Source organism: Lynx rufus, unplaced genomic scaffold, assembly GCF_022079265.1.
Source record: "Lynx rufus isolate CCGP_SWC_20201006 ecotype Redwood Valley unplaced genomic scaffold, mLynRuf1.p SCAF_15, whole genome shotgun sequence".
Classification (NCBI taxonomy): Eukaryota; Metazoa; Chordata; class Mammalia; order Carnivora; family Felidae; genus Lynx; species Lynx rufus.
In genome coordinates, this window is record NW_025814829.1 from 52,137,039 (window position 1) to 52,154,970 (window position 17,932).

At 44.9% G+C, this 17,932-nt stretch overlaps 1 long non-coding RNA gene across 3 annotated transcripts in view; it reads left to right on the forward strand.

Moving 5' to 3' along the window:
- The window catches only part of LOC124510241 (uncharacterized), an 86,230-nt gene extending 69,799 nt beyond the window's left edge, over positions 1–16,431 (forward strand). Inside the window, exons 5-7 of one of the 3 annotated variants that reach the window (XR_006961653.1) lie at positions 3,306–3,626; positions 13,169–13,374; positions 13,996–16,431. This is a non-coding gene — a long non-coding RNA (uncharacterized LOC124510241). Of the gene's footprint in view, positions 1–3,305; positions 3,627–13,168 lie in introns of all 3 variants that reach the window. The other 2 variants (XR_006961652.1, XR_006961654.1) reach the window with 2 other exon arrangements.
- Positions 16,432–17,932: the final 1,501 nt, after the last annotated feature.

Sequence of the window (17,932 nt, forward strand, 5' to 3'; positions counted from 1 at the left end):
GATAGTAATTTAGTTGGAAAAGGGTGGCAGGCCAGGAGGCTTGCATGGAAATTGCACTTGAATCTGAGAACAGTTTTTTTTTTTTTTTCCCTGACTTCTATGGTATGCTTTATTTGTGATGGGTTGGAAAGGGATCGAAAGTCTCCCCCCAAGTCTCCCCGATCTCCCCCTTTTCCCCATCTGTGGCACCTCTCAGAATGGGCCCCTGCCCTTGCCAAATGGAGAGAATGGCTCTCTGTGTCTTTGGCCGAACTGGCAGACAGGACAGAGGATAAACTGACCACGGACCAGAAGTCAGCCCCTGGCACTCCTGGGACCTTCGTGGACTTGAGCACGCCCCTCTCTACTGACACTGTTGATTACTGATTGAAATTTTCTTTTGGGATATGGGAATAAAAAAAATTAAATATCTGCAGAAGCAAGGTGATTTGAGAAACCTCACGTTGCCATGGCATTGCCTTCTGTTCTTGTCAGTTTCCGGATGGAGAATGAAGGAGTGAGACAGAGGGGCGCCTGGGTGGCTCAGTCGGATAAGCGTCTGACTTCAGCTCAGGTCATGGTCTCACGGTTCATGGGTTCGAGCCTCATGTCGGGCTCTGTGCTGACAGCTCAGAGCCTGGAGCCTGCTTGGGATTCTGTGCCTCCCTCTCTCTCTGTCCCTCCCCGGCTCACACTCGCGCTCTCTCTCTGCCTCCCAAAAATAAACATTAAAAAAAAATTATAAAAAAAAAAAAAGAAAGAATGAGATAGAGTCTCTGATCTGCTTTAGATATCAACACCCATAGGAAAGGGGGTTATTTAGAATTTTGCTTCAGCTGCCGTAACAGGGAGTTCCAAAGTAATAGTAGGCATAGATTCATCACAGTGCAAGTTCATTTCTCTCTCATGGAGAAGTCAAGGTGAGCAGCTGTACTTCCATAGCCATTTCGAATCCTGTCCTGTTGCTTTGACATCCCCAAGCCGCATCATTCATCTTGTGATTGAATGTGGCCTTTCTGGTTCCTACTATCATTCCATCCCATAGGAAGAGAGGGGAGAGAAGGGAATAATACTCAAACAGTAACTATGAGACGCTAATCAGCGCCACGGAAGAGGCAGATCCAAAGTACACTGGGTGCTGTGTTGCTCGTGGGTGTCCTTGACCTTAGATCCGTTCCTCCTCTTTTTCCTGCCCGCGTCTCTTTTGTCAAAGGGCTGACCCTTGCAGGCTGCCTCTCCCAGGTTCCTCTGCCAGCCGTCTTTCACCTCAATTCAGTCGGTGGGAAACGCTGGTGGGAGACTGGCAGGCAGGAGAAAGGGAGGTATTGCTTCCCTCCTGTTTCTGTCTCATGCAGTGACTCCAACGATGACTGTGTCTGTCCGCGACTCCAGCCCCCACTGGCCCACGGACTCTAGTAACGCTGCCTCCTTTCCTCATCTTTCCAGCCGTCGGGTGATAGTAGCTTCTTGCTATTGTTAATCTCTGGATTGCTTCACCACCCTGTTTATTTTTTCAGCTCTCTATCACCTAGAATGAATTCCTTGTATGAAACCCCCCCCAGTTGTAAGTAAAGTGGCCAAACGCTGGCCAGTATAGGAGGGGGTACCACTCTATCTAAAGGGAAGTTCATAAAGGAAGTGACATTTGTGCTGAATCTTCAGGGTTGGCTGACCAATCTCCATTAATTAACTCCAACTGGATATTTCTGGATCCTGGGTCTAGGGGAGACACAAGGGGAGAAGTGGTTTGGGACACAGATTTCTCGGCAGAGGATTAGTGGAACCCAAAGCTATGATTACTACTGCTTCTAATGCAGGCTTCTCCGCCTCAACACTATTGACGTTGGGCTGGATAATTCTTAACTGGGGTACTGTGTCGTGAACTGTAAAGACGTTTAGCTGCATTCTTGGCCTCTACCCACGAGCTGCCGTAGGACCCCTCCCCAGTCCTACTCAAGTGATGACAACCCCGAATGTCTCCAGACGTTGTCAGATGCCCATTGGTGGTGTGTGGGTGGGGGTTGCGGGTAAGATCACTCAAGTTTACAACCACTATTCTGTGTTGATGGCTCCAAGCCATCAATATACTGGCAATATGCTGGAGATCCAAGCAATATACTGGAGAACCTTTTAATTCTAAAGGTCACAAAGTCACTACCTTCCAGAAAGGGCAGCTGCCACCCCACCCCTCTCTTTCATCTCTACTTCCCTCAGCCAGTGAGCGCCTTTATTTCTGATAAATACTGTCCAGAGAACAATGATCCCTTAGTCTCTAAGGGAGTGTCGGGGCCAAGCCATTGTCTTCTTGCCAAGAAGTGGTGACACAGGAAATGAGGAGTCATCAACCCTTTACAATATTATAATTCTTCTCTGATTTTTGAGATGAAAGTTGCAGAGCTCTGAAGGATGTTTAATTTTATCAGTCATGATCAACCTTTCCTTTATAAGACAATTTTCTGCTTCTCCCATCCCCAAACACACACCTATCACGGTCTACTGGACTGTAAAAGAACAAATCCTCTCTGAGAAAAAAACAACACCCCTATGACTATCAACATTCCTACCACAAGGCAGACATTTGTATGCGTGTCAACATATTCCATTAATCTTTGTAACAATCTTGTGATGGGTTTTCCTATTTCATAGCTGAAGAACCAACTTGCCTACAGAAATACACCCACTGTTAGTGAAGGCCTCCAAAGTTCTCCTACCGGTTAAAGGTAATGGCAATAACTTAGGCCTGCATTGTGTTTTCCAAGTCTTCAGCTATTATTTCTTCACATGCATCATCTAAGTTGTACTCATAGCTTAAGTACTATGGGAGGAGCTATAGAATATCTTGTGCAGGGGAGGAAATTTCATGGTTAGGCAACGGGCTAGTCCCTGACGTGCCAAAGGTCTGAGAGCTGGTGGGATGCTATTACTGGAGGATTTATTTTAGGCAGAAAACATGAGCAAAGACCCAGAGTCAAGAATAAGTGGGGGGGTATAGGGGAAACAAGGGACTACGCTAACCCAACAGGAGCAGGTGATTCGTGATGGTAGGAAGGGAGATGGGATGTGTCTGTCCAGGGGGATCAGATTAGGGAGGGCCTAGAAATCCAGGCAGGAGAGTTGGGAGATTATGAAACAGCCACCGAGACATGTTGGAAGTTTGTAAGCAAAGATGAACATTTTGCATCCTACTCAGGAGTCACTTCTTCAGAAAAGCCTTACCTAAGCCCCCTCTTAGCGCATCCTGGAGCTTCCCGTGCACAGTCAAGGCCCTATGAGACTGTAACCTTTTTGAAGACAGAGCTCTGACTTACCCAACCTTGTGTCCATAGGAGGTTCTCCATGAATGGCCTGAGTAATGGGTAAATGGAGCCTCATAGAGAAACGTGTGCTCTTCTGACTCCTCAGTACCATTTGAAGATGAACTCCAAGGACGGGAAGGCCACTGGACCTATGAGATCACAGACCTTGAACGCAGAAAGGTGCACAGATGGAATCTCAGAGCAGCCTCCAAGATGCTCACTGAAGGAGAGCCAAGTTGGAGGAGAAATGAACTGAGGAACCATCGGGAAACAAAGAAAGGTGGCTGAGAATCCCCAGGGCCATGAAAATGTGTTTGAGAAGCCCGACCATCATCTCCATCCTAAATCACGGTACATTTCAGACATCAGGAGACATTTAGGCCTCACTACTGTTACAACTGACATTCACTTCCCTTCTGTAGGAAGTGAAATAGTCATACCCTTAGTCTAAAAAACCCAAAAAATATCCTTCCAAATGCTTCCCTCTTCCTGCAGCCCCCACCCATTCACGTTGGCATGTGGACATGTTCCTGCCAAATGAGTCAGTCAGATAGGAACATTAGTCTATTTGAACAGATGTCACTTTAAAAAGACAACATTGCGCCAGTACACAAAGCTTCCCAATAATGCCTGTCGCGTAGCCATGGCGCTGATAGAAAGAAAAGGGGTAATTTTGGTGAATTCAAAGGAGCTAAGATTGCTGTAATTATGGGGCACTGCTTCTAAACCATCTTCAGGAGAAAGGAAGGCTGTTTTGTATCATGCTGAGATACGGGAAGGAGGAGAGAGGGGCCTGGCAAGGAGGTTGGCTGTCGGAGGGGAGGAGGTGGGAGACGGCAGTGTTTGCGGGTGGTGTGCTTGTGTCTCATTGCCGCGTCTTGAGCTGCGAGAAAATAAGATCTTCGAAGGTCACTGGGGGCACGCTCCAAAGGGTTTCCCCAGAACAAACGCCCCGTCCTCACAGTCTGCCCAACTCTAGCCCTTCTTTTTCCAAGCCCTGCTCACAATCCTTTCCCTTAACCCTCTATGGCAGAACCAGTCCCAGTGGGTTTTAGGACTTCCGTGTTGATGACCAACGGTCTTCTATTACTGTGTAACCTTTCGTGTGCTCACACACAGACTTGCTTCTTCTCCTTGAAGAAGGCGTGGGGCTGATTTCCACCCGAGGGTCCCTGTAGTGCTGTGAAGGCATGTTGGGTGGCTGGTTGAGTAGGTATTAATGAAAGTGGCTGTCAACTAAGGTGGTCTACGACCTAAGGGATGTGGGGTCTAGTGATTTAGAGAGAGGAAACATCCCTCAGGCCCCTATAAGCCCAGCCCTTTTTTTCTCAGATTAGATGATCCCAATACAGCCGTGTGAAAACACTGCCACCGATAGTCTCAAATTAAGAATGAAGACATTAAGGTGGGCTTCCCAAGGCTACAAAGCTCGTAAGTCGCAGAATCTGGGATTTCCTCTTCGACCTGTCTGACCCCAAAACTTTATGTCCCTTTCGGATGAAGCTTTAATGCCCCCAACATCTTCCCTTTGCCTTTGGCCAAGACCAGAAATTGGGGGAATTTTGTCCTGGTACCTTGAAACTTTGGTACCTGTTATACTGAAAACGCTCCTAGGGTGAGGGGTGATGGGCAGAATAATGCCCTCACCCCGCAAATGCTCATATCTTAATCCCAGAACCTGTGAATATATTAGGTTACATGGCTTCGGGTAGTTGAGGGTACAGATAGAATGAAAGCTGCCAAATCGATCACCTTAAAAAAGAGATTATCCTGGATTATCTGGGTATGCTCAATATAATCACTGGGACCATTAGATGGAGGAAGAGGAGGGCAGAAGAGTCAGAGGAGCGATCTTATGTGAGGAGTAGATGCGCCATTGTTGGCTTTCAATACGAAGGAAAGTGTCGTGGGATGAGGGAGGTGAGAAGCCTCTAGAAGCTGGACAAGGAAAGGACGTGGATTCTCCCCTAGAGCGAATCCCTAAAGGAAATCCCTTCTGATACCTTGATTTTAGGCCAGTGAGACATAAATCAAACTTCCAAAATGCACAACTGTGAGATAATACATTTGTATTGTTTTAAGCCATTAAGTTTGTGGTAATTTGTTCCGGCGACAACAGGAAACTGATACCTGTGGCAAAACGTTGGTACCCGTTTCTGTTACACACTTTTACAGGTCATTTGAGAACCAGTTTGAAGGGTTTGAAGACGGGAACAGGAGTCCACTGAGTTTATTTATTTTGTATTTTTTTTAATACGAAATTTATTGTCCAATTGGTTTCCAGACAACACCCAGTGCTCATCCCAACAGGTGCCCTCCTCAATGCCCATCACCCACTTTCTCCTCCCTCTCACCCCCATCAACCCTCAGTTTATTCTCAGTTTCTAAGAGTCTCTTATGTTTTGGCTCCCTCCCTCCCCCATGGTCTTCTGTTAAGTTTCTCAGCATCCACATAAGAGTGAAAACATATGGTTATCTGTCTTTCTCTGCCTGACTTATTTCACTTAGCATAACACTCTCCAGTTCCATCCACGTTGCTACCAAAGGCCATATTTCATTCTTTCTCATTGCCAAGTAGTTTTCCATTGCATACGTAAACCACATCTTCTTTATCCATTTATCAGTTAAGGGACATTTAGGCTCTTTCCATAATTTGGCTATTGTTGAAAGTGCTGCTATAAACACGGGGGTGTAAGAGCCCCTATGCATCAGCACTCCCGTATCCCTTGGGTAAATTCCTAGCAGTGCTATTGCTGGGTCATAGGGTAGATCTATTTTTAATTTTCTGAGGAACCTCCACACCGTTTTCCAGAGGGGCTGCACCAGTTTGCATTCCCACCAACAGTGCAAGAGGGTTCCCGTTTAGGAGTCCACTGAATTTAGACAACAAGGTGGAAAGAAGGGGGTCAAAAGCCCAGACAAACAAAAGGGGGTAGAGCAGAGGTGGAGGATGAGAATGGGAATGCCTGGAAAGTGGGGATCATGCTCATCCACCTTGGAACCCCCAGTGCCACCCAAGGATCTGGGATACAGCAGGTACTCCTTTCAAAATTCACTGGGTCAACAGAATGGATGAATGGGTGAAGGAAGTGATGGAGGAAGGAAGGAGAGAATGACTAAGGGGAAGAAGAAAAGCAAGGAAAGAAAGGATGTAAAGGTGGGGCACCTGGGTGCCTCAGTGGGTTAAGCGTCCGACTTCGGCTCAGGTCATGATCTCGCAGTTCATGAGTTCAAGCCCCGCATCAGGCCCTGTGCTGACAGCTCAGAGCCTGGAGCCTGCTTCAGATTCTGTGTCTCCCTCTCTCCCCACCCCTCCCCTGCTCGTACTCTGTCTCTCTCACTCCCTCAAAAATAAATAAACATTTAAAAAAGTTAACAACAAAAAAAGAAAGGAGGCAAATGTGTGTGGGGTTGAGTGGGGCCATGAGGGAAACAGGGTGGCCAAGCAGCTAGACTGAAGGTTCTGGAATACATTTATGCTAAGGCTGGCACTTCAGCGAAGTGTGCAGCCTGTTCCGGAAACCCAGTAAACAGTAAACTCCTTGCAAGTTTCTCACCAGTATCATCACTGGCTCCAAGTTCCTCACTCCATTATATCTCATATATTATTACACCGAAAAAAAATAACCGGATAGAAACACAATCCTTCAGTATGACAGTCAAAGGGGGAGTAGAGTAGCAGTGCTTAAGAACAATGGTTTTGTAGACAATGGATTGGAAAGAAATGTGTTTTCTTCCTGACATCTCAACCTTTTTGCATCAGTGAAACTTCATTCCAAACATATACTCCGAAGGATCAAGTGATAATCTCCTTTTCACTTAGACTGTCTTCATTAACCTTATCCTTCTATTGGAAAGCTTTAAACACAGTGTTAAAAGCAGATTCCTCGTTGCTAATTTTTAAAGCCTCTCAGTTCCCATAAAATGGGAGACAAGATCCCTAAGTCTGACGATATTCACATATAAGGGTCAGGTTACCCGCCTCTCAACAGTCCAGCCAACACTTAAGAAAGATGGATAATATTTATTAACTTGAATTACAACATGGACGTAGCTATCTACAGACCCATTTTCTCTGAGCATTGGATATACCGATTACATAAGAACCAGGATCTCGAGTTTAGGTTATGAAATATGTACTTTGCAGTATTTTTTGCTTGTTAATGTCTTTCTCTTTAATGATTTTATAGTCTCATTCTTCTCTCTTTCTTTTCCATAGACACGGGCAGGTCCCTACATGCTCATACCTGTATACATGTGCACGTGCACGCGCACACACACACACACACACACAGAGCTAAATTTTAGTTTATCTTCATAGGTAAACATAGGTATTCTAGCCCAGAGAATCGCCACATTTCAACAGCTATTGAAATGAGATTTGTGTTAACAGAGACATTGGTTTGGGATAGCAAGAAACCCAAACCCTAGGTCTCCTGACTCGCCTCAGATCCATGTGTTTTCCATTGTAATAAACCACTTCCAAGTGTAATAAATATGTCTGTGACAATACTCAGAGCACCTGTACTCTTTGTCTCTTCCTCCTTCCTTCCAGCCTCACCCTTTTCTCTCTGTTTGGACTACATTCTTTGTTAATTAATCAGGTCCATCCTCATTTTTAAACCCACGTAGGTGGGGAATCAGGTATTTTGCTGTCTGCCTTAGAGTGGCCATGCCAAACTGATGCAAAATGATGACTAGAAATAATGCTGGTGTTAACTTGAGTTATTAACTTGAAAGTCATGCTGGGGTTGGTATGAGTTTTGAAAACTTTAAAAATCAGAATGGTTCTTAATTGGGGACATGGTTACGTAAATTTTTATATCTATACTATGAAAACCAGTGCATCAAGTAACATTGAGGAACTAGTTTTCAATGTACTGATACAAAAAAAGACGTGCCTGGCACATTAAAAGAGACAATCAAATCGCAGAACATGATGAATATAGAGTTAGCATATTTTTGCTAAAATGTGTGAAAAAATACATAGAAAAATACACACTCAATTGATTTTGTTGATTACGTACGTGGAGTGGGATTGGGGGGTTGGTGAAGACAACCTTTTACTTTTTTTTCCTTTAGGAAATTTGTTGGAAGTTTTGGCTTTCGGCATCTTTCTCTTTCGTAATGGAAGCAACATTCGCGAAGCGGGTTAGCCTGAGGCGCGGGTCCTACCTGGACAAAGATGGCTGCCTCTATCCAGCACGGGAGCTGCCTCCTTGGTGACAGCCACGCACAGGCTCGTCTCATGGCACATTCCCCCCTGTGGCATCTGAGCCAACCTCACAGAATCGAGTCCTGAGCCCCAGCCCCTCTTCCTTGGCTTCCTCTCTCCTCGTGCACTGTCTAGTAAATGAAGTCTTGCTCTAAGGCCCACATTCAGGTGGCCCAGCCAAAATTTCTGGGCACGGCTGTTATCTTCACAAATCTGCTGCCCTGACACCCAGCCCCTGGCTCTGTGTGGTGAGTCGGGACACATATGTGGTCCCTTACACAGCCATGGCACGTGGCCTGCTGCATTAGCCTTACCCACAAACCTGGGCTTTCGTGGATGTTCTCTTCCTTGTCTTTGAAAACCAGCCCGATTTCTTGAGTCGTGGATCTAGTTCACACCAGTTCCTTCTTGGTGGTTTGATGGCTCCCCCATAGCTCCAGCTTGAGGCTGGCCCTGGGCGTGGACAGATCTTCTACACAGTACGGTGCCACTGTGGTGGCCTGACCTCTTGCCGTGACTCTACCGTGCCTGCAACCTGTAGTAGTTGGATGTGGTTAGTTTCTGGAATTCAACAAATAGTGTTCCTGTGCCCCTTTGGGGCCCTGTGCCTGGACCTCCTACTGCCTTTCCTGTAGTCACTTTTCATAAGGCCGGCCTCCACTCTGTTTCAGATTTTTCCTATCCCCACACCACATCGCGTGATACTCCTCTTTAACCACCCTGAGGTTAACCACTCAACCTATGGGTTGAGTGACCCATAAGATCGAGTTATCCCATCAGACCAAACTTAAGGAGAATAATGTGACTCAGTTTCCCTCTGATGCATCCTTGAATTGCCTCTGCCTTCCAGCCGGACGGTGCCCCAAGCTTTGGGGTGCCATTTTACAATGGCTCCAGACTCCTGAAGAGCTTGCGCTTCGTCATTTGAAACTCTGCCCCGAAGAGACAGAGTGCTCAGATCTTAAGCTAGAGAACCACAGTGGCCCTGAAACACTGGCGCACCCCATCTCCTAACACAGAATATAGTGGGGGGAGTGATGGGGTGCTCCACCAAGGCAGCACCAGATACTGGAAAATCCTCTGGCTTTGGCGCTCAGGAAACCTACTCTTGAATTCTAGGAGCTTTACTTGTGGGCTTATGTGGTCACTCAACCTTTCTGAGCTTATTTATTGTTTAGATTAAGACTGAGAATACCCATTTTGCAAGGCCCTTGGGAGGGTTAGAGATAACGCGTGAGTAAAATGACTACAAGTCGAGCTGCTGACATGGAAGCAAAAGTTGCAGTCCTAGAATTCTGCCTGCTCGGCCCTCCTCTACTCTCCCCATTCACGCTAGCACCCCTTCTCAAGTCTGCCCGGAGCTGACAGGTGCACTCTTTCTGCGGGCAGTGGGAGGGCCACTGCTCTAGATAACGTGTGGTCCCCCATGTGAAGCCCAGAACTAGAAGCCATTGATATGCCTTAATGCTGACTCCACAAAGATGCCCGTGACCTCAAAGATAAGTGGCCAACTGTCATGGTGTTCCTGGGACTCTCCTAATTTGGGCACTGAATGTCCTGCATCTTAGGAAACTTCTCAGAACCAGGCAAGCCAAGACAGCTGGTCACCCTAAGAGGAGGAGGCAGGTCCAAGGTGGAGGTCAAAAGACAATGCCCAACATATTACAGAGAAGATTTATATACAAGAATGTCAATCATTATATTTAAGGTAGGGATAAGCTGGGGTGGGGGAATGAAACCAAATTCAACTAGAGGAATGGTGAAAATTACGGTACATTTATTCACACAGTCACTGAAGACCACATTTTAAAGGCTTTTATTCTAGCGATAAGAGCAATTTTCATCATATATTACTACATGAAAAAGCATAGTGCAGAGCTATTTATACAGCATAATGGGAGCTATTGTTGGTGATTCTTCTTCTTTATGAATTTTCTACTGTGAGTTTGTGTTAGTTTCATAATCATACAAAAAGATCAATAATCATTTCAAGATACTATGGGTAATGAAAGAACTAAGCCCCAATTAAAGGGTAGCCCCAATTCCAAGGGCATCAGGAGCCTCAAGGACGTTACCTGGGGTGACTAACCATTTTGGTTTGCCCGGGACTGAGGGGATTCTTGGGGCACAAGACTCTCCGTGTGAAAACTGGGAAAGTCCTGGGCACACCAGGATAAGCTGGTCATCCTAATGTCACTACCTATCTGTGCCCAAGCACACCTTACAGCCTCTCTAGAATGGGTTGTTATCAAGGTGAAAAGCAGCTCAGACCATGGGTGGTTACACACACACATTTACTGAGGTATATTATATATATTATAAGACACCCAACTCTCAAGTATATAGTTCAACGAATTTGGACAAAGGGCTACACCATGCAGCATTGCCAAGATCAAGATATAGAATATTCCTACCATTCCAGAAAATTCCTTTTCCACTCGATACCCCACTACTCACCAAAGGCAACCACTATTCTGATTTATATTTTTATAGACTAAGAGAAGGCAAAAAATAAAAAATAAAAAAAGAAATGAATATACAAATAGGGTTTGAGAGAAAGTGACAAATATTGAAGACAGGCAAAAAAAAAAAAAAAAGACCTAATGTGCAGATAGTAGGAGTCTCATACAAATACTAGTTATTTACTTATATAATTATGTCCTATCTCCATGGCTCCTCTCTGGTGGGTTCCCTGTCTTTCTCTGAGTTTATTCATCACAGGCCACGCAGTAAATACTTCAAAAGTAATTTAAAATTGAGGAAAAGAAGGGATAAGGATATATAAAGGGAGGAAAAAAATAAGAAAAAATGTAAACATCCCTTCTAACTCTGGAATTATGAATCTGGGTAGATTTGGTGGGAGGAAGAAGGCTGGCTATCATTGTTTCTACAACTTTACGGGTTATAGTCCCTAGAAAATGACTTGCATTAAAAAAAAATAACAGTTCCTGAGACCTATCCCTTCTGGCACACCAGGTGCACAGGGACATTTGGATTGGAGTAGTATAAGATTTGGGTGGCCATAGATAATGCTTCTAAGTTTTTAAGTTTGGGGAGCCCTGGCTGTGCCCCCTGCACTGATGTAGCAGATCCAGGGCTTTGAAGGAAACTGCTGTCCCTTCTCTCAAACTATCCCTGGCCTGCGTTGCTCCTGGCCAGTTCCTAAGGGGGGTTCAAGGTGAGGATTGACAAGTAGACCCTGGCTCAGCCTCTGCTTGCCTGGAGCAGACTACCTGGCCCCTTTCCTCTGAACCGTGGGAGATGCTTCCTCTGCTTAGGCTACTGAGCCATTGGAACATTCTCCTCCTTTCCACAGAGTCCTTTCCTTCTTGCGTCCTACTTTCTCATGGAGGAAGCACTCCTACCCCGTGAAGGTGGTTATGGTTGGTCTTCCAGAGTCTCTTTGAAAACAGGTGGTGTGGTGTAAAGAAACAGATTAACCAGATATGCGCCTAAATTCTGGCTCTACCATGGGTAAGTTATATGACCTCAGTTCCCTCACTTATTAAAAACAAAGGGAAGGGGCGCCTGGGTGGCGCAGTCGGTTAAGCGTCCGGCTTCAGCCAGGTCACGATCTCGCGGTCCGGGAGTTCGAGCCCCACGTCGGGCTCTGGGTTGATGGCTCAGAGCCTGGAGCCTGTTACCGATTCTGTGTCTCCCTCTCTCTCTGCCCCTCCCCCGTTCATGCTCTGTCTCTCTCTGTCCCAAAAATAAATAAACGTTGAAAAAAAAATTAAAAAAAAAAACAACAAAGGGAATAACAATACTTAGCTCTCAGGATTGTCATGGGCATTGACACGAGGTCACGAACAGCAGAGTTTAACACTTAATTGGTGCTCAGTAAATATTAGTTTCTTTTCTTCTACCAGATGGGCCGTGGGCCTGTTGGTCTCTAGACAAGTTGATGTTTATAGGATGACAATATCTGTGCCATCTGCAATAATTTAATACTGATTAAGAACTCAAATAAAATGAAAGATACAAATGTATGGCACAGGTTTGGTTTGGGATTTTTGACATCCCGGCTTCATTCTGTTTCAGATTTAGAAAATAAATAGGTTTTGTTCAAATCTATACTACTTTTTAAATAGGTAAAACCCCCGAATCTTTAACTCAGGTGGTGGCACAGGACAAGAAAAATGCCTTCTTTTTAGCATTCGTATCGCTTTATGTCACTTGATTTTGGGTTCACACGGATCTTTTGTTTAAATCTCTCTCTCCTTTCTTTCACATGCTCTCTCTCTCTCTCTCTCTCTCACACACACACACACACAGTATATTGCCAAAAGCACAACTGACTAACTTTCTTATTGAACTGATGTCTCCATACAAAGATTTCTAAGTCAAAAGGAGCGATTGTCTTTGATGAAGAGAAGCCTGTATAGTGTTTTTTTTTTCCCTACCACATTTTGAGAGATTAACTAGCCATGGCCTGGCTGCTTGGGGCTCCAGTAATGGTCAGATGGAAGGTGTCAGGGTAGGTCAGTTGTCATCAGTGGTCATTACCTGAAAATGGACAACCTCCCTGTGACGGGGAAGTCAAGCTGATACCACTGAATGACTGGTTCCAGTTCTGCTAATTCTATGACCTTGAGCAAATCGTTTCACCTCTAGGAGCTCTAGTTTTCCATCTAGAAAATGAAAAAATTGGTGAAATTATATCTGGGATCTCTTCCAGCTCTGAAATTCCATGGTTCCTTGAATACAAAAGTGGTAATGCAACCCAAACCAACTGCCAGGAACGACAATGGAGGCCAGATGAGCCAGCCTGAGAATGCCAATGCAGAGAACATATGATGGACCCGAAAAAGCAAAGGCAGTGTTCTCCGGAAGCTGAGAATGTGTAAATCAAGGGATGGGGGAGACACCAATTCAAACAGAACAGTATGTAATTGGTAGGGATGGGTATTTCATCTTGACCTCTCTTCTAGCTTTTGATCTCTGTACTTTACTCTCCCTGTGCTGTTAAAGAAACCAACAAATCTCATGGGTTTGAAGGTGAGCCATTGACAAGGTGGTAAAGGGTAGAGGGCCACAGGGTTATAAATGTGGGAGCAATGACACCCCCAAATAGGATAATTGTAAAAAAGCATGATTTGACTCAAATTGGGGAAGCGACCATCAACATAAAAGAGGCATCTTCTAAGGAGAGAAAAGTCAGGAAAGAGAACTTTGAGAACATGGAACAAATACTGTAGATCTTTTCCTATGGAGAAAGATGGGAGGCACTAAGGGAGTATCATAGGACACAAGAATTCTGTGATATCTTCATAGGACCCATGGCAATGGCCATCTGGCTGGTTAAGTGCAAGCAAGCGTGTGTGTGTGTGTGTGTGTGTGTGTTTTACTGAGTGGAATGACCTCTCCATTAACAAAGATCTCCCTACCTCCCCACAAAACTCATTCCATCTTCAGTTGAGTCTGATTTGTAGAAAGTTGTTTCTTCTATGGGCTAAAAGAGAGATCTTGATAACATCTAGTCACTTGGCCTTGTTTTATTTCCAGAAGCTGGAACAGTGAGTCTCTCTGACGTTGAAGATGGCTCGTATGCATCTCTGGAATCTCTTTTCTTCATTCATAATGTCCATTTCCCTTTGACAGTTTAATATCCAAATCCTCCACCATCAGAAGGTCCATTGACCCAAGCCTAGGACTTCTGGAGCAGTCCTAGGTTCCCTTAGCTCTGTCTTCAATGTCCGTCCCAGCTTCTCTGATGGGATTGCACTTCCTCGATTGGCTCTTTCATCACGTAAGACATGTATACGTGTGTACACGCGCAGGCTTCAGCCTGCAGATCACGTGGGCAAGGCCCACGTGCCAGTGTGCAATAGAGTCGCTCTAGAGTCGACCTGCCGTCTCCACCATTTCCAGACTGAGAATGTCAGTTGCTCCCAGCTTTCTTTTTGAGAAGTTCGTAACGCTCGCAGCTCTGGCACCATCAGTCAGTTGCTGCCAGTTGCATTAAGGGCTTACTCTTGGACTTCCGCTAGCCAGTGTGGCTGCGTAACCTCGCGCAACAGCCACATCAGACATCCGATGGGCCATTAGGCTCAGGGAAGAAAATTCAGCATGCGTTGCTAAAGGCGAATTTGTCCGCACACAAGTATCGCTTAATGTGTCGAGCAGCTTCATAGAGTTGGAAGGCAATGGATCTGGAATCACGAGGAACTGAGTTCAGACTGTAATTCTGCTGGCTTACTCTCTAGTGAACTTGGCTTTGGGAGGATTCCATTCGGTAAGCATGTCAAAATGTCTGGTAGGGATGGTGCCACCTGGCCGTTGCCCGGTAATTGTTACTATGCTTAGTCCTTTTCAGGGGATCCGGTTCTACATTATATTTCTTGAGATTCCTTGAGAAACCTCAGAGCAAAATGTTTTCACGTCTTCGTCGGAAATAGAGTTTCCTAGCGGAGAAGTACATCCTGTTACCCAGGACACCTGCCTGTCTACGCATTTCCCTAAGCAGTGTAATTACAACCACTGACGTGGTTTTTATTCTTTGGGCATACACTCGGTGTGGCTCCCCCACTGCTCACATCACCAGCTCCTGCACTTTGTGACTCTGAATTAACTGCAGTGGAATAAAAGAAGGTCGTGTGTCATGTGGCCGAGGCTGAGGGAGCCTTCCTAATGGGGGACTGAGCTGGGACTGCTGAATTCTCTAAGTTCTTGCAAACTGAAAAAAAAAAAAAAAGCAAAAGCCACTTTTCGGTGAGGTGGAAAATCTGGAGGAAGACCAAAAAAATAAATAAACAAATAAGCGAAATAGATTTCAGTTTTTATCCCATACTTTCGTGGTCCAGCGGGATTTATCGCTCCATATATCTGGTGTCTCACTTCAAGTGTCGTGGTACCTTACAAGCCCTCCGTTTGCCGTGGCTGAAGGTTCAGCCTCGCCACAATCGAGATGAAACTAGCCAAAAATAAGGTAGGGGATCCAACATCAAGGAAAACTGAACGGATACCCAAAATGATCCGAGACTCGCCGAAAGTAGGAAAAGAGCACTGAATTCACCTCATGTATGGTGGCAGGCTTCAGTCCAGCCCCCCTCTGCCAAATCCAATATTACCCACAATTTGGAATGACCCAGGCACCGTTCCAGATGAACACAGGCAAATGCTTCTAGTAGCGACCACGCTTCCGTGCTCAGAATCCGTCTCCTTGTAAATGCCCCATGTCGGTTCTTATTTTGCTGCGTGAACCGTGTGGCATAAATTTGCTCCCTTTTCTGCATGGCTGTTTGTCCTGTCATGTGAAGCTGCTTTTAACACCTTGGTTTTGGCTTTCCTGATGAAACGGGTGTGACTCTTTCCACTGCTCCTGATGTGGTAGATGATTACCGGCCGTGTTCCTGGAACCCCATCAGGAGACAGGACAGCAAGGCGGGAGCCGCGTGGACTTTCACCAAGGGACCGGCTCTTGGTGGCCTGCCAAGTTCCACCTGCTTTCACTCTTGGCCTCCCTGCCCTGCTCTGGAATTGGTTTCTGCACTTTATAGCTTTACGAGGACGTTAGTTCAAGCGCATTCTCTGGCTCCGTCATCTCCCGCTTCCCTCTGTTCCATTTTGCCACCGGGATCCTACTGGGACTTCCCGTAACTGATCCACTCGGACCCGACCCTGCCTACAACCTAGTGGGTTTTAAATCACCGTAAGTTTTCATTTGTTGTAAATGTTTTGTTTTAGTTGTCCTACCCTCCTTGGCCTATGAGCCAGATAGACTTCCTCATAACAGCAGGAAAGCAAAATAAATACCCCCTATGTTGGTGAACCCAAGATGCCCTTGATTATAAGATATACAAATATTTTATGTATCACACACACACACACACACTCAAGGGGTGGTCAAGTAAACCATGGCACCATGCTGTCTAATCACTTAGAATTTTTAAATATTTTTTTAATGTCTATTTATTTTTGAGAGAGACAGTGCAAACAGGGGAGGGGCAGAGGGCGAGGGGACAGAGGATCTGAAGCAGACTCTGCGCTGACAGCAGAGAATCCAATGTGGGGCTCGAACTCAGGAACTGTGACGTCATGACCTGAGCCCAAGTCTGACACTCAACCGACCGAGCCACCTGGGCGCCCCTTAGAATTTTCGTTTATGCTTTTTGAAGGAGCATTTCCAGGCTTTTCTTTAGCAATAGGCTTTTAATCCCATGTCATTCTCATACATAAATAAACACCAGGTCCCATCGTTACCAAAGCTTATTATTTAACCGTTCACATTATATAATCCATAAAATGCTTCAAGGGTCAGCCTACTTAGTGGGTTACGTAGAGCTTCTGGACTTCTAATTTTTACCTAGGCCTTTGTCAGCTAAGACATCATCTTTTTGATGTTCTCCGCACGCACTGCAACATCCCTGAGAAACATTTTCAGGCAGAGGTGGATTTATTTGTAGCTAATGAAGCTTAGGATTCTGGACTCCTCACTAGCACGATCTCCTTCTTTTTTCCGTGTAGACTACGATATTCCAGAATTTTGTCATATAAAAACATGATCAAAGAATAAGTAGCCACAAAATCTAGGAAAATGTTTGAGAAATCATGTCGGGCATCTAATTAATAAAAACATTACATTATTTATTGGATTATTGTACTCGCCTGTTTTTTTTCTACATTTGTAATTTGTTATGATTTATCTTCTCTTTTGTAAGAACTATCTACTGTTGTACCTAATTTTACTTGTAAGTTTATCTTGTTTTTCCCAGAGAGGAATCTCCAAGTTACCTAAATCCAGGGACCAGCATAATCTAGATTTGCCCTATTGCAACCAAGAGTTAGTTACGACATTTTGGTTTAAATTTAAATCTGGTGGCATCTCTTAACCATTGGTAAGACACACATCACCACAGCGGCACACGATTGTTTTATAACCCATGCTTATAAATTTGATCCGTGTAGCTTCTTTAGCATTGGTGGAATTATTTGGGGGATATTGAAGTGTACCATGGTTTCATTCGCATTTTCTATTTGGCTACGCTCAGTTTTGTTTTGGTTTTTTCCTTCATCGAAAACGCTGGAAGATAAGAAGCTTCTGTTCAAAGTCAGCTGGAAATTTCTGATGAGTTGACACTCTGCTCCGTGCATGAGTTGGTCACACTGGTCTCTCATTGCTTTCAAATCCTTTCCATGTACTCCCAGAGGTTTGGGCATTTTTTTCCCCCTGCCGTTCCTTTAACTTTTTATTTGTAATAATTTTGAGCTTATAGAAAAGTGGCAAAAATGATGTGAAGAACCATTTCCCCATATACTCTTTCCCCAGATCTCTCAATTATTAATGTTTCACCGCATTGATTTATCATCCTCTAATTCCCTATAGTTATACATTTGGTTTTTTTTAATTTTTTTCAGCGGTTCGAGAGTCAATGAAAGCTCTGTTGTCCTATTCTACCTTAATGCTTCAGTATGTACTTCTAAAAACAAGAACCCTCTCCTA